This window comes from Podarcis bocagei (genome assembly GCF_964188305.1).
Source record: "Podarcis bocagei genome assembly, chromosome: 4".
In the NCBI taxonomy this organism is placed as follows: domain Eukaryota; kingdom Metazoa; phylum Chordata; class Lepidosauria; order Squamata; family Lacertidae; genus Podarcis; species Podarcis bocagei.
Window position 1 is genome coordinate 74,078,675 of NC_138128.1, and position 22,428 is coordinate 74,101,102.

A 22,428-nucleotide genomic window follows, 5' to 3' on the forward strand; every position below is an offset into this window, starting at 1 on the left:
CTTCCTGTACAGTCTTATGGTGATCTTTAAACCTTTGGTGACCCTAGAGAAAAACTCAACTCACAGCGGGTGCCACACCTATCCCAAAGCATGACAGATTAGTAGTGTCGGTTTCCTGAGCCCAAGGAAACATAGATTTCCTTATCGTGTCTATAAATAACATTAAAACACTGTGTTTTTACTTCTGTCTATATTGTTCTTATCTTTAGTGCTAAGATAACCAAGACACACACACACTTATGTATCCTCCTTACAGCTTCACTTTACTCAGTCTTCTGTTAAACTAAAAGTACAAATTTTACAGTTTGGACCATTTACAATTTCTCTGCTGCTTTCAAAAAGTCTGCAGATGAACTTGTGTTCTCTTTTCCTTTCTGCACACTAGGCAGAACTCGGAAATCGGGGAAGAATCTGTGGGAAATATGGTGCAATGTCACTTATGGTAAACATTTATTTTCAAGAAGGAACATGAGGTCTCCTTGTTTATAGGCACCATAAGGGGCTGGCTTTAGAAGAGAACCTTGAAAACATCATGCTGACTCTCCTAAAATTTGAGAAAGCTTCACGTCTGCCCACAAGGACCACAATGTCTAGGTTCAAGAATCCATCTAGGCCATAAGCATATCAGGCATTGGGGGTGTGTGTCAAGAGTGTAGTGTTTTCCAAGGTCTTCTCCTGGTTTAATATTCACAGTGAGAAAGCACACTTGCATTGTTCAAAGTCAACCAGAGCCCCGCCTGCCAAACCACTACTCCAATTCCACATTCCACCCATTGAATTCAGTAGAGTGACTGAAATGGACGAGAGTGGGAATTTTGCAGATGGCATCCGTGTCCATGGAATCTTTGGTAATGATACAACAGGTGCCTAGAGGCAAAAAAAGGAAGTCACAGATTCATGTATGCATGTTACCCAATTATTCCTTGGTTATGTAGTCACTCATCCATTCATTCGAAACAAGGCTACCTCTCCAGAGGAGAGTAGGAACAACACAGAATGATTGCTGAAATATTGGGAGTGGGGCATGTCACAGAGAGCAAAGTTTTCTTGAAACGCCCCCCCCCCCATCTTTGCTCAACACTAAGTGGAAGCATATGATTCAGCTACCCAGTAAAATAAAGACCTATTTCTCATTGAGAAATGTGGCATAAATAGCTACTCTTAAGTTGAGAGGTGTCCCAAGAGTATTTCAGCAGCTGACTAGATCCCTCCTTTTGATAATGGCCAGTGCAAAAGAAGACAATGACAGACATTAAGGGATATAATTTTACAAGATGCTCCAGTTTGCTTGTGGACCTCGAGGCATTATGAAAGTCATGCTTTCTCTGACCTGCTGGTATGCAGACAGACAGCACTACATCACTCTTGCTGTCTGCTCTTGCTCACACTGTTTATGTTTTAAAGCGTTTGTTTCATACACATCTTCCAGAGCAATTACGCAATCAGACGTCTCAACCTCCGTGTGTGGTGTTAGCAGTTTTAAAGTCCACACACCACACGTGTGTTCTCTCAGGTGTATCAGTTGTATTGGTGAGATATTGCAGCACTTTAAGAAAATTGTCAAGAATGTAGAATTGGGGGGGGGGGGCTCTTAGGGCATATGGAGGTGCCAGTGCAGCTGCAACAGGGGTGCTATTTGGTTAGGGAAAGGAAGAGTTGCAGGAATCTCAACGAGGTTCCATTTTTTTGTTACTTTTAAGCAGGCACTAAGTATTTATTTATTGTTCTGTCCAGCCTTTCTTGATGTTTGTTTTACACTACTGGTGTTTGCCTGGTTTTTAGTTTTGAATTTATATTTTAAATTTTTTATTGTATTGCTTTTATCTCTTGTTGGACGTTGCTGCGAGGGGACATTGTTCTAAAAGGCAGGTTTGAAATATTTAAAGGAAATATTTGGTACAAGATTAAGTTAGGACTGTCACTATACTGATGGACCAATCCGGATCTGAAAGTAAATAAATACATAAATAAATGCTTATATGCATCCGTATAAAACATACATGGATAACCTTTTTTGGCTCAATGGCCTCTTTGTCCTCCAGGGACCCCTCTGGGGGATGCATGCCAGTTCTCCGCAAATGTTTCTGACCCCTACACAAACATCAGCAATCACACACATACACCATAGTTTTCAAATGTTCTGAAAATGCCAGGACTGCCATGAAAACCCTACAGCCATCATGGCTTTTTACTATGACATACAGAGGTCCAAATTCTACAAGCGGGGAAAGGGAGCAGGGGCAGGGAAGGGTGGGGGCAGGGGAAAGAGGAGGCAACATGGCCCCTCATTGTGGTGCAGCAGGAGCCACGGGCAGGGTTAATGGTGGCAGCATGGGCCTGGCTCATGCAGTCACAAAAGGACCCTTCAGCAACCATAGCCACTGATCATAGAGACTACTTTGCTGTCGTGGAAGAGCCACCTTGCAAACATCTGGTGCAGGTGCCTCCTCTGACGCCCAAGATGGGCTGATGGAAGCCTCACAGTTTCACTATATAGCATCTAACGGTCCTGCATATAACAAGGACATTTGCCGGTATAGTATTGTTACATACCCCTGCTCAGCCAGCCCCATCCTTTCCCCATATTTCATCAGCAGTGTGCATATATAGGGAGGACAGGGTGGGGGACACACACGGATTTAGAATAGAATGTTCCTATTTTCATCTGAGGAGTGTTGGAGAGTTTGATCCACATAGACATGCATAAAGCACCACCAACGTTTCAGTGGATCCTTTAGATCCATAGAAAAGGGCGAGTACTTTCCTCCCCATTAGTGCTGGGCTTGATGTAGATGTCTCTACCTAACCCAGCACTGTGATGAAGAGGAATATCATGCTATCCACTATTAACAGAACAGAGTGGATGCAATGTCCGTTTTTGCTGTGGTTCTGGATTATGTGGAGGGGTTTAAATTGCCCAGCTCAGTATTGCAATGTTACCTGTCTGCCCCCAACCCAGTCCACCATTGGTGCTGCTGAACAAGGCACCCTTCCTGTCCAATGTCAGGTTTCAATCAAATACAGATCAAAGTATTCTGGGAACAAGAAACGGCACTCCTACCTGCTCTGTTTCCCAAAGGTGCATTCAGGAAACATCAGAGCAGAGGAGAGTGCTGTTCCCTGTTTTTGGAGTGCTCTGATCTATTTCCAATGGCAGCAGCTACAGGACGAAAGAGACACTTCATTCAGTGGTTTTGCCACTATGTGGTACTAGTGGGATTGTTGTCCACAGAACAGACAAGCTGGATCGGAACTATGACTCATCAATTCCCCACCCCTGCTATACTCAGTCTTGTACATGTACATGTACGCACTCAAACACACACACACACACACACACACACACACACACACACACACACACTCTTATTTGCTGACTCATTGTTACATAGGCATGTGTAAAATTAACTTAACAAATGTTGCTCGTATCATTGAAACTCTTCTGGCTTCAAATTCCTCAGATGTTTCACTTGAGAAAGCACCATCAAAACTGCTTTGAATTTTGCTTTAGGCAAAATTTTGATGACAACTGTACTCTGACAACTGCAGAAATTCACTAGTATAATTCCACTTCTTTCCACATTTACCACATGTGTGAGATTATCAACAGTTCTGCATGGCCATTCATAATTCCCACCAGCCCAGTGAATTACTTCTGAGTAAGACATGTGTAGGATTGCACTATTAGAAATTAGAAAAATGCATGATGTTACATTTTGAATAGGACTGCAGTGTTCATAGCTTTTCTACAGCTGTGTCCAGTGGTATAAATTTGAAAAAAACACATTAATACAAAATATGTTGGCTTTAACAGCCACATTTTATATTGCTGGCATTGATCACCTTGCAGCCCTGACATCATCATCATTATTATCAAAAGCAGGAGTAGCCAAAGGATGTCATTCTAAATCATTGCCTTAACATACTGAATCCTTCTAAAATTGTGCTTACATTCCAAAGGTATACATTACTTTGATTCAAAGCAGCCTCAATGTCCTGAGCTAGCAGTCTCACTCATTAAAATATGTTTTATTAAAACATTTCATGAGCAAGTCTCTACAGAGAAGACTTGCTCTCCCCCTCCTGATTTCCTTGAGAAATGAAGATTTTTCAAATGTTCATTCTCATCAAAGGGCTTTTGGGATGTCAATAAGAACATTCAAAACCACTGCTACAGCCAATCCCCTTCACTGCTACTTCTCCTCCTTTCCCAAGGAAAAGTCTTGGCTTAGGGAAGATGGATGGATAGTTGACAGCAGAGGGACTGACATGTGGAACACTTTTTCCAGTTGGAGATCATAGGGGTTGATTTTAAGCGTAACAATTTCTGGGAGAAAATGAACCCACACACATCATTTGTAGCCAATAAGAGGCAATATACAGTCAAACCCCATGATGCCCAGTAGGAAAAGACATCCCATGTGTCATTTGCTGATGAGGAGAGACTCTCCTGTGTAGATGAAACCATTCTCTCCTCCCTTTCCCCAAAGGAATGTGTTTTTTTTCATTGGAGAAGGGAGAGTGGCAGGGAGTGCTAGAGGTGGTGTACGGGTCCAATGCAAACCCCGATCAAGATGGCCAATCTAAAATGCCATTCAAGCACAGGTTGGTTTGCCTTTTCAAGCACTTATATATTTGACATATGTCTAGATATTTCTACCAGTGTGTTTTGTTTTTATTATTTAATTAATTATTTATAAAAAAAAATACCTGGAAGTACTCAAGCATTCTGAACAAAAATGGTTTGTAGGAAATGTTTATATAAAATAGGGATGAACGAACTACCTAGATGAACACTCAGTTTTGCATACATTCAATCTTAAATTCATTCCGTCCTATTTTCCGTGAAGTTTTTTTAAACCATATGAAAACTTTACATCAAAATAGCACACATTTTTGTATGTGCTTTCCTCATAAATATGCATTTTGTGCATTTTTATGGATTCCCCTCTAAAATGCGCATGTTTGAACTGAAAGTGCGTCACAAAATCCAGAAAAATACACAACTCAATTGCTAACAAAGGTCCAATCCCTATAGAAATCCAGAACTGTGAATTAAGCCAGTTTGCTTTAAAATGTGGACCAAATAAATTTCCCCTCTATCCCTTAAATAATATAATTAAACACATGTTGCTTGTTGACCTTAGAATTCAAAGTTTGTAAGTCCTTAGATCCTCTAAACATTCAGATGCCTTGGCCTATTACTACCCAGTTTTAATTTGTCATCAGAGTAGCTAAATCAATGCAAATTAGAATGGCTGTGACATATTTGCCTTCCCAAGAGATTATGACATCACGGTACATCAGTCTGTGGCATTAACAGAGGTAGGGTTTGAAGAGAGGAGAACACTGCCAGGGGTGTAGGGTGGGGGGTGCAGTTCGCCCCCGGTGTCATCCTTGAGGGGGGGGGTGACAAAATGGCACACCGCGGGGGGTGGCACTTACCGCGGGGCCTGGCATGCAGCGAACCCGAGCCACACATCTCTCCTGGGACTGACACAGTGGCTCACGGCCCCACACTGCTTGAATCGGCAGCATGGGGCTTGTGTCGGACTCTGTGGGCAGCTTGCCGCTCCACCCCCCGGGCAGATCGCTGCGGCGCCCCGGTGCATGGATCGCTGTGTCCCCATGTGGCCCTGGGTGCCAGAGCAGCTAGCTACACCCCTGAACACTGCAAGCATGAACACTACCAGAGTGTTGGTTTTAATTGTTAGTTGAGGAATAGGGGATAAATATTTTAAAACAAATAGAGTAATCAAAGATCAAAGGAGACAAATAGAAAATATTCCAAAACAATGCTGGTTTTTACACAACCTTCAATGAACTCAAGGGCTTGCCTTTCGCTTTTGATCAAAGTTGTCCACTCCTTCCCTATCCATAAAGACTCAAATGATACTCTATATCTACTGTATATAAAAGCAGTCATAACCACCATCACAATATGGAGTTCCTACCTGCAGGACAGTTGCATCGCTGGTGGATGTCTCTAGCTTCCCGATGTCTTGGCATGTTGAACTGTAATCTCTATAAAGTGAAGGCAGGAGGGGAAAGCTACATTAATAATAATGAAACCCAAGACTTGTGCATGTTAGAAAACAGCTTTTGAAAGGAATTCAGCCCAGAAGTGTAGCGAGGAAAAGACATCTGGTCTCGGATCAAAGACAGACAATTGCCTTCAAATTGAATCTCAACATCCGCTTGACTGAAAGCAGGCAGAGCAAATTTGACAGAATTTCTAAATGTGATTCCTTGCTGAAGGGCTGGATTGCTGCAGAAAGGGGCAATTACCCACGCAGGGGAAATTCCATGTGGCAGACACAACAATTTAGGTTTGGGAGCACTCTTCTAAATACAGTAGCCACCATGGGAATGTCAGGCAAAAACGTTCTCCATGTAATAAGACAACCCAATCCAATCACTAATGTCTACACATATTCAACTACCACATCACTTCCCTTAAACCCTACCCCTGTCTCACCCTCAGTCACCATAAATGTAGAATGCAGTTGCAGTTGTGGGGTGAGTACCTACCTGAAAATATTATGATCTTTAATAGAGAAGACTAATTTCTGACAGCTGCATCTACTACACATACGCCAGCCCTCAGTAATAAATCTGCTCCATCAAGTGTTGCTAGTTCTCCTCTACATTATTTATTTATTTTGACAATTTATATAACCGCTTAATTACAACAATCTCTTAGCAGATAAAGTTATACAGTGCCAACCAGTATAGACAATATGGAGCTAGGCAGACCATGGATCCGACTCAGTATAAGGCAGCTTCCTAGAACATTTAGAAAACTGCATCAGATTCATGTGCCACGGCCAATGCAATGGCACACTATTGCAACTAAGTAAGGAGCTTTGCTTCAAATCCACCATGTATCATATTCACCTTTTCTTAGCCATGTACCTGATAAGAGGAACCAACACTGTCAGAAATAGGAACCTATCTTTAGCCTCCTTGATCTGTTTTTAAGACTCAGTATATGGTGACCTGAATTTCCTAAGTACTGTACTGAGATGCTCAGCAACACACACAAACTTAACCACTTCAGACTCAGAAGGAACGGCTGTGTTATCAGATCATTTATTAATCTGGCTACAGTCCAATGCAGAGTTACTCGGGAGAAAGTCTTGTTGAATTCAATAGGGCTTACTTCCAAGTATGTTTAGGATCAGGCCATAATCCTGCAATCCCTAGCATATTTCTGCGAGAAATTAGGTCTCACTGAATTCAGTGGGACTTACTTCTAAGTGAAAATGTTTAGGGCTTCAAATAGATTTGAAGCCAAAATTCAGAAAGTTTACATACAATTTTTATATATATATATATAAAACCTCTGGCTTTGTTTTATTTATTTATTTTATTAAATTTCAATTTATAATATAGATATGCCATTCCTTCTCCCTCAACCTTCACAAATCTGTATTTTCAGATAGTTGTACCTTACATATTATCAGGGTCACGTTAGGGCTATAAGAAACAGTATTCAAATCTAGGCTTGAATGGTGAGTTGTCCAACCCAGGTACTTGAACTCAATTAACTGAATGGGGTCTGATCTGCAGGCTGGTACTGCTTTATTAACTTGGCATGGGAAAACAACTAGGCTACTAGTATTTATACTGGGCTGGTCAATCCAGAGATGTTATACTTCCAACCAGAGGGTCTGAAGCTTCACACACCTAGTCCCTTCGGTGCCTTAAGACTTTGATGGCTCAGCATAAACAATAACTTACTAGGCTAGGTCTCAGCCTGTGAGGTTTTCTAGTTGAAACCATGGGGTTCCCAATAAATACTATGTAACTGTGTGTGTTCCCTTTAACAAAACCTTTGGATGCATATGAACCTCTGTTCTGGAAATGTTCCACTCTTCATCCTTGATGTTTACCTCAAAACCAGTGAGAGATTCTAATTCTGTATCTTGGATCTTCTCAACTGTGTGTATTAAATTTCAGCTAGGGCCATAAATAGGACATCCATATCCTTTAGTTTGATATGTAACCTGGTCTTTGAAGACCTAATTGCCTCCTTTTATACATCCAAGTGTTAATTTAAGGATCTTACCACAGGCGTTTGCCATCTCAGTAAGATTGCTCCATTAGGAACTTGTAGGGTACCATATGTCATTCCTTCTGGCAAGTTCAGGGATGAGGCCATGTGACATGATTTGCATGGTCAGAAGGTCTCTGTGACAACTCATCCTCTAACAAGTGAAAGCTAATGCTTCAGGCTTAGAACACAGCTCTTTGATGTACTGTTTATAGCACCAGAATATGGCAAATGCAAAGAGAATGGCAGTCAAAATGGGGAGGGCAGTCGGGATATGAAAAAAGTGGCCTTGTTTTCCGTTTTTGGCTGTGGCCAAATATTGTTGCAACTCAAGGGTGGCAGAAGAAATGAGAAGGCTATTTTGGCTCTCAAGACAGAAATGCAGCATTTTCTGGTTCTTTTTGTTATCAGAAAAGACTGTCACTTCCCATACTATTCCAATAACTTGGGAAATATGCATCTTCTGACCTAGGGCACTACCAGATGGTTGTCATTTTGGGGTAGGATTCAATCACATACTGGTAAATTCAGCTTGTGCAATTAAAGTTGATTTGGTGCTCTTGCACAACAAACCAGCTTCTACTCAAAACCCGACTTTTTGCAATAAGGAGAGTGACAGGAAAAGGCACTGGGAAGTGTAGGATAATGACTGCTTGATACGACATTGTGTAATCTCCCTGCAAGTACTGTACATCAGAATGAATGCTCAATAAATAACTGACCATGCCTCTCTGCCCCACAAACTTTGTGCAAATAAGCAGAGACAAATGTTCAATATACTGTACTAGCTGTTCAGAACTGACCCTAGACTGCTAAAGACAATTGCAGAATGGTGGTCATAGGGCTAGAATTGTCTCAGGAAGCTTAATATATTGGAATGTAAATTGGAAGACATGGAAAGACCATTTCTGTATTCGCAAGGAGAAAAGCTACAAACCCCTATCTTCAACAAAATTGTGGGTTTCCACCAAGGAAAATGATGTGATAATCAAAACAACTTATTTGGTATGTAAGTTTTCAGATTGCCCTTCAAGCAAAATGGAAATGACAAAATCTATCCTTTGAAAGCTAGTTTTAGGTAGCCTGTGCGTAGCACTTTATAGAATATAAAAGACAGGTGCACATCATGGAGAGCTTACAATCGAAGTTTGACACAGGGGAAACAGCAGAGGGCTGGGAGGGAAGTGGAGGCAGGAGCGATATGTGAATGTTTCATATACCTGTGATTAGTCTATGTTACAGGCTTAGTTGCAGTAGGGCATGGGAATTAGGGGCCTGACCCAAAGGCCTCACAGAAATGGTAGGTCTTAAGGAGGAATTTAAAGGAAGTAAGGTGGTATCACACAGGTATTCTGGTAAGCAGCTCCAAGTATATAGTGCAGAAAGGGATAAAGAGTGGAGTCTTTTGAGGGAGCAGAGGGAAGGTCATGGTTGGGAATGTACAGGGATATCAGAGCAGAGATGAGACCATTACTACTGGATCACCAAAGAACTAAAATAATCTCTTGAGACCACTATCTTCTGTATTCTTCAAGATGATCGATTTTAAATCCAAAGCACAAATGTACTGGTATAGTGTGGGTTTCTTTCAGCATAAAGTTAGGTCTCTATTCATAACTGAAGACAATGTTCTATTGCCCCTCCCACTATGCAGCTCCTAAAACTTCTCTAAAAACAACAAATGGATTATTGGATAACTTATACATGCCCAGGTTGCCTTTGTCCAACAAGCACAGATGCAAACTGATAATAAAGTCAACTTTTAGAAGTCAGAGTCACTAGTGTTACCTGCTATGGGAGAAAGTTGCCTTTTCTCTTTGAAAGCTTTGCCTATGCCTAAAATGCCACTGTTTTGGTTTTTGTCCCATAAATGCTGAAGAATTTCGCCTTGCAGCCAGGGTACTCTCCGTACCATCTACATCATTCTCAGTCTACAAACACATTTGTCAGGGAAACACAGTTGGCAGAAAACCTCATGCCATTGCTTGCTGCTCACTGTCACTGGCAGTACGTAAGGAACAGAACCTGTGGGGTGGGGGGAGCATTTAAGGGCACTTGCCCTGGGTCTCCACATATAGAGGAAGACACATCAATGCTGACAAACAGCAACCGAGAAGGGTGGTTGTCTCAAATTAACATTCAGCTGCTGAATGCTAAGCTTCTGGGTGTTCAACAGTTCTTGTTAGTGCAATCTTTCTGAAGAAATCAGGATCTGATCATTTTTGCCAGGGTATCTGTCAATAGTGCATCAACAGGCAGGAAAAAACTACAGCATGTCCTGATATGTGCATCTGGATATACCCATGCTCAAAGTATGCATCCCATTCACAAGTCCTTCATCCCCCCCCCACCTCTCTCTCTCTTCTGAGTGTTAGACAATATGCATGGATCATATTTTAATTGGCTTTCAGTGTCTTAGGTTCATACGTGGCTGGAGGTCCTTCCGCAGCTAAGAATATTAAAATCAAATTTACACAGTGATCCAAGTAATGCTTTACAAAGAAACCAGTCCATCAAAACTTCCATACATTGATCGTATTTTGAGAAAAGCATACTATTATGTGATGCTTTGAAATGCACCACCCTTTCTTCAGAGTATCTAGTGGCATATGCAGGGCTCCATTCGGGTACTTGTCAGGACCAGCTGTTTAGTATCAGACACAGAAAGAACCTCTTTATACATCTTGACTTCAGGCCATCTTTAGTTAAGTGTTCTTGAGTTGTCCTGAATTTAGTCAAATATGCAGCCTGATCCTATCTGTGTTTTACACATGTGGAAGTTCCACTGAGTACAGTGAGGTTTGTTACCAATAAAGGAAATGGAATTGCAGCATTAGGCCACACTCTGGAGTGTACTTACCAGGAAACAACTCCCACAAAACCCAATGGATCTTACTTCCAACAAACCAGCTCCCAGTGATGGCCCTTTTCAAAATGTCATCACCTACAGAACCATCTAACCTTGCTGGGAGTAGAGAAGAAGCAGTTACCACAGCCTCTAAACAAACGGTTGTCTTTGTCATGTTCTTATAACCTCTCCCTGTGCCCCCAATGCTTATTGTTGTCATAATCATATGCAAACCACTTTGTGAGGTCCACCTGAAAATAAATACCACGATCTAAGACATGTGGAACAGCCAGATGCAAAAGAGAACAGGGTTCCTGCACCTTTGATGGTTGTATAGAAGATGGAGTTACAAGCTAGGTAAAGGTAAAGGGACCCCTGACCATTAGGTCCAGTTGCGGACGACTCTGGGGTTGCGGTGCTCATCTCGCTTTATTGGCCGAGGGAGCCGGCGTACAGCTTCCAGGTCATGTGGCCAGCATGACTAAGCCACTTCTGGCGAACCAGAGCAGAACACGGAAACGCCGTTTACCTTCCTGCCAGAGTGGCACCTATTTATCTACTTGCACTTTGACGTGCTTTCGAACTGCTATGTTGGCAGGAACAGGGACCGAGTAACGGGCGCTCACCCATCGCGGGGATTCGAACCGCCAACCTTCTGATCGGCAAGTCCTAGGCTCTGTGGTTTAACCCACAGCGCCACCCGTGTCCCAGTTACAAGCTATACCTGTTCAAATCCTCTCTTTTCCTAACTTCTTAAAGGTGGATCAACCCTGTTGTTCTTCTGCACGTGACACCCTTAGCTGTGATCAATGTAATTAGGATGCACGGCAGCAGCAGGAGGCCCCATTAGCTAAAGTGGTGCTTCAGGTTAAGAACAGTTTCAGGTTAAGAACGGACCTCCGGAACGAAATAAGTACGTAACCAGAGGTACCACTGTATGCAGTTTTGTGTTTTTATATTGTAAACCACCTTGTATTCTTCAAATGAATGGCAGTATAGAAATTTTAATAATAATAATTTTTTATTTATACCCCGCCCTCCCTAGTTCAGAAAACCGGGCTCAGGGTGGCTAACGACAAATTTAAAACACTTAATTTATGCTACAAAAAACAGCATAAAATACAGTATAAAACATGAATAACAATAAAATAAAAAATCAATTTAGGGGGAAAATCCATCCAATAAACATTAGCTGATCACCAGGGCTAGCTAGCTAAATTAGTCCTATTTGGGCCAGCGAGGAGACCAGGGGAGAATTAGCTGTGGGATCCCAGAGTGGGTAATCTTCATGAAAAGGGGAGAGGGAGGGAAGGAAGGGGAATAAAAGATCAGGCTAAGTTCAAATTGAAAGCTAGGTAGAATAGTTCTGTCTTACAGGCCCTGCAGAAGGAAGTTAAATCCTGCAGGGCCCTGGTCTCATGGGACAGAGCATTCCACCAGGTCGGAGCCATCACTGAGAAGGCCCTGGCCCTGGTGGAGGATCTAACCTCCTTAGGGCCTGGGACCTCTAAACTATGATTATTCATGGACCTTAAGGTCCTCTGCGGGGCATACCAGGAGAGGAGGTTCCAGAAATACGAGGCCCTAAGCCACATAATAATATCCCTTCCCAGCTTATGTCCCCACCAGTGGTGTACTGCCTCTGAATAATGATGTTTCACTTAGTTTTTCTGGCTAATAGCCACAGAAAGGCCTCTCCTCCATTAATTTGATTATTCTCATTTTGAAAGCATCTAAATTGATGGCCATTGCCACATAGTGTACAGTGCCAACAGGAAATGCCATTAGTTAATTAGGCTTCATGTGAAAAAATACTTTCTATTGTCTGTCTTGACTCTTTTGGGTGACCCTAGTTCTAGAGTTACCATGGCATTCATCATTGAATAAGGATGCATCAAAGTCCCATATAGACACAATGTATGAAGCACAGAAATCCATTCACATGGCTCGAAAAGGACAACGTCCTTTGCATTTACTGCTATGGGGCAGAACTCAGCTGAAGATAAGGATGGATCAGCCGCCAGATTTAATGACTGTTAAGCACATGCTTTACTTTTCTGCTGAGATCAAGGAAGCCCAAGTGTGCTTAACTTTCTAAAATGCCCCATGCTTGCAAAATAAGGAGGAAAGAAACCAAGTTAAAGCTGAGCTGCTTCATTAATTCAGTGCATTTGCTTCCCTCCGCCTCCCTTAAAAACCACACTGTGCTTTATTCTGTGTTGTTGTTGAATGATGTGAACCTTGCAGCTGTAAAACTCATTAGGAGCCACTGTAACTTGTTCATGAGAATGTGACGGTAGAAGTACTGACAACGTGAAAAAGAGTAGGGACTTAATGCTCTGCTTGGGGGGTGAGTCATTCTATACTGTTTTCTTTCCTGGTTCCATTCTGCTATCCATCTCTCTTGTCATCCTATATGATAGTCTCCTATCCTTGCTTTCTCCATTCCTCTCCCTGTCTCTTACCAGAATTGCCTGTATTTCTTTTCCACTTTATCTTGCCTCAGCAACTCCCTCATGCCTCTCTCCTCCATACTTGCTTGTCAATCTTTCCTTTGGCACTCACAGAGAACAAAGTAGAAAGGGCCCATTACTGTGTATCATTCTCTTCTCACCTGCTCTGGTTAACTCCAGCAAAGCAAGTGCAACCGCATCTTGATCAATCTAATAGAATACACTTTTTCCATGAATCTAGTGTTTCTCAAACTTGGGTCCCCAGCTATTGTTGAACTACAACTCCCATCATCCCTAAGTAGCAAGACCAGTCAGTTGTCAGGGATGGTGGGAGTTGTAGTCCAACAACAAAAGGTTTTCCCAGTCATATGCCATGGAACCATGTTGTTCCTTGCAAGATTATCATGGGTCTTTCACTAATGGTAGACAAAGGAAGCTTAACTACCATTATTTATTTTCCTCTGCAATTCACAGCAAAAATTGTTGTTTCTTCAGCTTGTAAACCACCTTGTGTATAGTGATATAGAAATTTTATGCTTTCTTTCTTAGTTTATGCCGTGCTTGTCTTGTATTTCTGTTTTAATAGCTTTTAGAATATCTATTGATGTGTTTTAATGTGTTGTACGTCGTCTTGTGACCTTATGGTGAAAGATGGTATGTAAATTCCTAAAGAAATGGACAGATAAACCAATAGAAATTTCAAAAACAAAACAAACTGCTGGTCTAGGGAACATAATTTCTATGATTTGGTCAGGAGGAAGTGTGTATCTATGGTTGTTGAGCATAGTAATATCTTTGCAGTACTGCCTAGAATGTCTCTTTTTTTACCACACGCACCACCAGCCCCACCATTTATATAACAAACTTTGTGTTTGGGTTTCAAACATTAGTTATTCAGTGTATGTTAGTGAAATGAAATGCCAATCATTGTGATGGATGAAGAGCAGGGGAAAGTTGGAAAGGGGGACATTCCAAGCCCTAGCTGGAGATGCCAAGGTTTGAACCTGGGAACTGCTCTACCTGCCACTTAGTCACAGCCCTTACCAGTTGTACAGCTTTGTCAAAACAATTGCGCAAACCAGCAATTAATGGTTGTAAAAGCAAGAAGTCCCCATAGTTTTAGATCAAAAACTCTCATTGTGCTGTTTTTCCCTGTCCCTCCTATCAGAAGCCTTGATTGTTCTCCACATGCAGCAGAAAAAGTGGTAGCAGAATTTTCCAGAGGCACTGTACTACTTCAGATAACAAACAAACAAACAAACAAAACAGGATAACAGTTCTAGCTCAGCTCAGCCCTTGTGGCACCAATTTCCCACTTACAGGGATTTTAAAATACATATACAAGAGTTTTCAAAAGTGGTGTCCTTCCCACATATAGTCTGAAACACAGCTCTGCCTAAGAGTGGTCACCACATTGTTTGTGGGCAGAAAAACAGAGGGAACCATTTCATCGATTTTCTCCAAGAGCAGGAAAAAATCTCCAACATTTTCTCAGGGATGGGCCTGACCTTTAAAGGGACCCCTGACCAGTCTAGTCCTGACCTGTCCAGTCACAGACAACTATGGGGTTGTGGCACTCATCTGGCTTTATTGGCCAAGGGAGCTGGTGTACAGCTTCAGGTCATGTGGCCAGCATGTCTAAGCTGCTTCTGGCGAACCATAGCAGTGCATGGAAATGCCGTTTACTTTCCCACTGGAGCAGTACCTATTTATCTACTTGCACTTTGACATGCTTTCAAACTGCTAGGTTGGCAGGAGCAGGGACCGAGCAACGGGAGCTCACCCCAGCACAGGGATTCGAACCGCCGACCTTCTGATCGGCAAGCCCTAGGCTCTGTGGTTTAACCCACAGTGCTACCTGCGTCCTTTAGCAGCTTCTTTTCTCCTCCCCCTCAGCCTCCCACAAAGGGTTTGTTTGCTTATCTGCTGCAAAGGACAGCAACAGCAACTATGTAGGCAGCCTGGTCATCATTTTGCATCCTCTTTGATGCGCTGAACATTGTGCCATTCCAGGGCATACAGCGGAAGGGGGGGATAGAAGGACGGCAGAATATTTGAATAAAATGCTGCAAAGTGGCCTTCATTTTATACCTAGGTGGAGAAAGGAAAATCTCAAGAGTCCCCGTCCCCCCCGCCCAAAAAAAATGTATTCTGAGAAATTTTGGCTCAACCCTTAATCCAAAGTGGTACAGTCCATCCCATCCCCACAGAACTCTACAACCTTATCCTGCTGCACATGTAGGCCAGGTTTCAGGCACAATCTGAAAGCGAATTATCTCCTTATGCTGGAGTGCAGCCAGTCTTCCACAGACGGGACTCCTGCCTCTGTGTGTCTCTATGCTTCTCTCATGTATCCCCCTTCAAAATCTACCATCTGTTTGTTCTTCCTAAGGACATGAAATTAATTAAGGAAGAACATAGCTGTTTTTAGAGAACAGGAAATAACAATAATTAGTTGAGAGGCAATATTTCATTGTTTAAGTTACTCTCATCCCACAAGCAAGCATCAACATATTATTTGGGGCTTGCACGTACAAAACATGGCAACAGTGCTATTTTTCTAGAAAAGAACTCACCGTGAATGCCTCCCCTGTTCTCTTATAATGGCAATGGCGCTCACCTGAGAGGTGCCAGAACTTAGTTCCAGCTTGGGGAAGGGGAGCTCTGCATGGCAGGATAAAGAAGCTAGTTTCCAGTTAAGGCATTGGATTGAGATTCTGGAGAGTTGTCTTCCATCCCTGGCTACTCTGAAACTTGGAATATGCTCTGTGACTCATCTGCACCACCTGTGAACTGGGAGAAATGCTTATGGAATGGCTGTGAGTCTAAAATGCATCCGTATCCATGAGGTGTTTAATATTAAACATGGAAAGCATAGGGGAACAGCTGCAGATCAGTGGCAGAGTGCATTCAGGAGGTCCTAGATTCAAAGCCTGGCATCTTCAGTTAACATGATCTCAGGCAGCAGGACTTGGAAAGAACTCGGGATAAGGTCCAAAGGAGCCACTGCTGGTTGGGAGTGCAGAATGCTGTTTCAAACACACATGTAATTAATGATGTAAAAGAGATGCAACATGGCCATTGGCCACACCTGGAAGAAAGAGTGAAGGGGTCACAGAAATTGGCACACTGGAGCAGAGCAGTGGGAATTCTCATGTGACCGGACTGGAGTAGTCTGCATCCGAGCTTCAAGATCTTATTTCTCTCTGTGTGTGGTCTTGCCAACTCCTCGTAACAGCACTTGTTTATGCAGTTGCCCCCCACCCCGCCAAGAGTCAGTAAACAGATCCTCTCTAATTTCATTGTTATTCTCCTCCCCCTCCACCTATGAGATTCTTAGCAGAGTTAGTTTTACTTCTTAGCACTGCCTTGCCAGTATATTACTTTTTGCCATCGTGTTCCCACCCCACCCCCACCGCAAAGCAACATCTGTAAAAAAGAAGAAGAAGAAAGCAACCTGGGTTGAAATGGAGAGCAGCTTATTCTGAAAGCCTTCCAACAAGCAATGAGGAATCAAGATGCCCCTTAACCTTTCCCTGATCCTCTTTCCCTTCTACCTGATTATAGACGGCATGTTTAGCTACTTTAGTGAGCTTCAATGCATGCTCCCCCATGTGCAGCTTCCGATTGGTTTCAGCTTTGCCGTATCAGTCCACAAGCTTCCAGTTACCAGATGTAAGTCTGCAATCCCATGTATACTTATATGGAAGAAAGCTTTATTGAATCCAGGGGTGCATACTTTGAAGTAAAGATGCATAGGATCTGGCTGTCACTTCGGGACTGCATTCCTGTGCACACTTCCTTGGGCAAAAGTCCCAGTGAACGCACGCTCCCACCTATAGACTCAAGCTGCATAGATTAAACAGGTGATGTTAATTCTATGCTAGTTATTTATCTGGTCTGCTTGTCAAACTACCTACTCATCTATTTCTGCTGGGGAGAAGAATAAGAGGGAGGAAAGCTGACATAATTTAAAGCTGCCAAGGAAGGCTCAGAGAACTCGTGGGCTGTCAAACAGAAGTGAAATCCCAAGCCCCAGAGAAAGGATCACAGTGCTTGGCAACAGCAGAGACTCTGGTGTATCATTTGCCTAAACAACTCCACAAGAAGCTTGGATTTTGCAGGAAGAAGATTAGGACAGAGGGTTTTAAACATATTTGTGAAAATGAAAGAGCACCGACCTCAGCAAGCAGTTGGTCAACTCTTCCCAAAATAGCTGTCTCCATTTGGTCTGCGGAGAGGCAGGCAGGCAGCGGAGTGGATCTGTCTGCCTCCAAATCTGAAACCCTGGATTGCAGGTCCGACGTCCTGAAGTACAGCAGGAGGCTCAGCACCAAAGAAAGTAAAGATACTCCAGGCAGCCCAGAGCTCAGCAGAAGAGGTATCTTACAGCATCTTTCCCCATCTCCTGTCCTGGGATGTGTGAGGCAGCCGCTCTCCAAGGCACCAGGAGCAGCCCCCTTCCAGCCCTTCTCCTCCACCACCATTCCTTCCCTGGCCTGAGAAGCAATAAATAAATAAATATAGTATAAATAAAGCTGCAATCTTCCTCTCAGAAGTACAATCCAGAACGCATGAAAAGAGCACCGTCCAAGGGAATCCCAAATGCCACTGAAGGAAGAAAAGGAAAAAAAGGACAGCTAACAAAAGCAAACAAAAATGTATAGGGATCAAAAGGAGGTGAAGGGAAAACAATTTTCCCCTTCCGAGGGGAAAAATCAAACTCCAGAAAAGTTTTGGAGGTTTTTTTGGGAGGGGAGGGGAAACAATCTGATCAGGGCTGTTGTTGTTGTTGTTGCTTGTCTTTCAGCCTCGTTTGTTGTCTCTGTTTTTCCTCCCTCCCTCTTTGTTTGATAAGTTTTCAGTTCCTTAGCAGAGCAGGCAACAGTTTGTGCATGGAGGTCCCCATTAGAGAGAGGTAATTCTCAAATGATTGGGAGTTGTACTGTGGCTGTTCCTGACTTCTCTGTAATATGACACACATACACACTCTCTCTCTCTCTCTTCTCTCCTCTCCTCTCTCTGTCTCAGATATGCTGGCTGCACGGCTTCCCAAAGCAACCTCCTCTGCTCTCCCTTTCTCTGCCGATGATTTATTTATTTATGCAAAACTGCTGGGTGGGATTGGATTCGAGGCTCCCACCTCCTCCAAAGCCCCACAGGTCCCTCAAGTGCCTTTCATCAGCTTCTCTTTGAAGTGGCACTCACTGCAGTCATTTATAGCTGCAGGAAAGTGACTATAAAGCAGAGGGGCAGGACTTGTGTTACCCACCCACCCATCTCACATGAGGGCGATTATGTCTGTGGGTTTGTTTTGATTTCCATTGCATCTGTGGAAGTCAAGCAGCATCCTCCTGGTCTGCTCTTTCCAGACAGGTCTGCTGTTTTCGGACCAATTTCGGATCTAAAGAACTTTGGATAGTTCAGTCACCCAAGTGCTTTCAGTCAGTTGATTTGTCCTGAATCTTTTTTTGTGGCTCCTTTCTTTGTGTTGTGGCTTCATTGCTGATATGTCTGGATCCCTTTGGCTCAGGCATTTCACACATGTGAAGCATGTTCCTCATGTCAGCAAGGAAACCAAACTGCAATTCTGGAGAACAATGTGTGTGTGGGATGTAACTTCAGGCTAATGGTTCAAATCTCCTCAGTTAGGTTTGCCGGAGTACAGATATGTAAACCCTCATTTAAAAATAGTAAGTTCATAGGACGGATTAACAGTTGTGCAAAGTAGGCTATGGGCCCTTATACTATGATGAAACTACAGGGGAATTTCAGAGTGAGCTGAGGATGCTTAAAAGTGATAACGTCAGAAAGGGACAGTAGTTACAGTATGTAGGATTGACTAAAATTTCAGACACCTTTCCAGAATGAAGAATAGAATGGCCATGATTTCTGTACAGTTACAGGTTTTAGGTGCAGCTTCTGTGGATGAGCGTTGGCTCTCTTGGCTACTAGCTATGATGGCTATGTTCTACCTCTGTTGCTAGAGGCAGGGCATTTCTGTATAGCAGATGCTGGGAATCACAACTGGGAGAGTTCTGTTGCACTAGGATTCTGCTTGCAGGCTTCCCATAAGCACCTGGTTGGCAACTGTGAGAACAGGGTGCTAGACTGGACTGTTCTTTGGTCTCTGACACAGGGATAGTATAGGGCTCCTGCATCCTTTAATCTAGCCTGTTAAAGGCCAGGACCTAGAGCTTAGATTAAATGAAGGAAATAATACGGTTCCAATGGCTCCATTTGCCTCTGAAAAATAAATAATAGGAAGAAGAAGAAGAAGAAGAAGAAGAAGAAGAAGAAGAAGAAGAAGAAGAAGAAGAAGAAGAAGAAGAAGGGGCATTGGTGTAATCTCTGTATGCCCCCAGGACACAGTAATTGGTGTAAGCCTTGTATGAGCCAATGAATTGTAGATTCTGTAACACTGAGACTCAGAAATCTTAGTTCAACAGTGAGAACCCCTTAAATTTCTCTCTGACAGTAGCTGGTAAGGGAATGGAAACAGACTTCTTTGGTTGGATACAATTGCCTTAGAACTCACTTTGCAGGTCCTGAAATTGCACACCTCCTTCCAGCCATTCTCCAGAACTTCAATGCTACAGGAATTAATTTGGCAGTTCATGAGTCTACCCAGAAGCAGTTCCAACATAATGGTCAAACTCCGTGAGAATGCTCTGTAATTATTCCTGTGAAGCAGTAATATTTGGAAAATGCTGAACTGAAATTGAAAATCCATGTGGCTCTGCCAGGAGTTTGGCCAACAGGCAGGAACTCAGTGAGCTCTGGTCTACAGGCAAGTGGCCAGTTTGAGTCAATAGAGTATTATAACTTTAGTCAGCTACAACCTAAGGCAAGTTATGGAGCCATAAAGACAAAATCATAGGTTTTTATCTGGGAGGCAGTTCCATAAGGTGAAGTAAGGTGAGCTGGGTGGGAAAGAAAAATCGTGTATGTTGAAGGAGGAAGGTCTTGGCTTGCTGGTTGCAGGTTACCGTGGAAACATTGAGAAACTGAAATAATCTACTCCAGAAGTGCTAGCTCATCCAAAGGCATAGCCAGGAGCCAACAGTAAACCCAAAAGAAAGGATGGATTGGTGAATGCTAACTCTTCCTAAGTTTAAACAACAAAAACTATTGTGGCACATGAGAAGACTAACAAATGTTATGTGCCACAACTACCCAAGCATTCCATGTTGGTTGAAAACCCTTTGCTGGTTTTCCATGTTGATTGAAACACCAGATAGTGCTTATGCCCAACTTCAGTTAGTGTGCCAGCTACAGCTGTTCCAGGATCTGTCCAACTTGGCCTCAATAACCCATGCTCTGATAACCTCATGTTCGAACTGCTACAGTGTGCATTATATGGGACTACTCTTGAAGAAGATTCAGAAGATGTACAAGCTACATGCTGCTACATTGTTATGGTGTGATTAGAGAAGACAGGGCCTTCTTAGTGATGGCACCAAGACTTTAGGACTCCTTCCCTGAAGAAATATGGCTGTTCCCCTCACTGTAGACATTTAGAGGCCTGCTAAAGACTCCTGTATTCACCTGGTCCTTCGGAATTAAATGTCCCAATTTTTGCCTGGAATTTTTTGTAATGGTATTTTAATTATGTTGTACACCGCCCTGGGCTATTTATTGGGAGGCAGGGTTGTATAGAGATCAGATAAATAAACAAAGCATAGTTTAGTGCAGCATACAAACATGGCCACTTAACAAGAGGTAACAGTGTGGTAAAGCTAGCTCCAGGTTTGAGGAGGCCCTTGGCGAAGTACCCTCTGAGTACCCTCTGAGTAGCACCCTCCAACAGCAACAGGCTAGCCAAGTGAGCTTACCAGGTAGTGATGGCAAATGACACCAGTACTCTGATTAGGGCCAGGTACCTGGATCTCTTGCAGTCCATGGGACTCTTGAGAGTCCCATGGACTGCAAGAAGATCAAACCTCTCCATTCTTAAGGAAATCAGCCCTCAGTGCTCACTGGAAGGACAGATCCTGAAGCTGCGGCTCCAATACTTTGGCCACCTCATGAGAAGAGAAGACTCCCTGGAAAAGACCCCGATGTTGGGAAAGATGGAGGGCACAAGGAGAAGGGGACGACAGAGGATGAGATGGTTGGACAGTGTTCTCGAAGCTACCAGCATGAGTTTGACCAAACTGCGGGAGGCAGTGGAAGACAGGAGTGCCTGGCATGCTCTGGTCCATGGGGCACGAAGAGTCGGACACGACTAGACGACTAAACAACAACACCTGGATCTAGGAACAAGACACCATTTTAATTCCCAAAATGCCCACTCCACTTGGGGCACTGGGTAAAATTAAAATGGCAGCAGGCTCTTAGCTGCTCTGAGCCCAGCTTCGGCTAGGGAGGGCGGGATATAAATAAATTTTCATTATTTATTATTATTATTATTACCATGTCCTGATTTATGAGAATAAATTCACGTAAATAGAGTCCAGGGCAGTAGGGCAGGTGTTAGCAGTGGACCCTGTGGAGTGTCCAGGATACTGGATTGGCAGAACAATGCAATGGTTTTATCCCAGTTAACTGACAGATCAGGCCAGACAAGCATCCCAAATGAACTGATTGTGCACCCTAGAGCATGGTGCAAGATGTGCTGCCGACATGCAAGGATTTGTTTGCTGATGATGTGAAAAAGGTTCCCTAAAGGTAGACAGTTTGAAATAACTATTTGAAGTCAATAACCCATATTCTGAAAGACGACAACTCCACAGATCCTTAATGGATGTGTGCCTTCTTTGTGAATATCCCAGTAGGCACCACGGTTTGGGGTCAGTCTACCTCATATAGACACACTGAAAGAAAGCAGCCCGAGGCTACTGTGAAGCGTGCTTACTAAAACACATGCTGAAAATTGGCCTCTCAAATGGAGCTCCCTTCTGACTCTTTGCCTGTCATTTACACAGTTTAAATGAACATTTTGCGTGCAGTCTGTGCTGGAAATTGCTGGCAAAGGAAACTCATATTTGTCTCCAGCCTGAGCTCAGTTTCAGAGTGTTTTGAAGAAATGGACCTTTTGGGACCCAGTTGAAGAGAGCGAGAGAGATCTG

At 43.1% G+C, this 22,428-nt stretch overlaps 1 long non-coding RNA gene across 1 annotated transcript in view; it reads right to left on the bottom strand.

Annotated features, from left to right (window-relative positions):
* LOC308584795 overlaps positions 1-22,428 on the bottom strand; it is a 107,106-nt gene that overhangs the window by 41,078 nt on the left and 43,600 nt on the right. The window contains exon 4 of the long non-coding RNA XR_014007009.1: positions 5,955-6,024. This is a non-coding gene — a long non-coding RNA (uncharacterized lncRNA). The remainder of the gene's footprint in view (positions 1-5,954; positions 6,025-22,428) is intronic.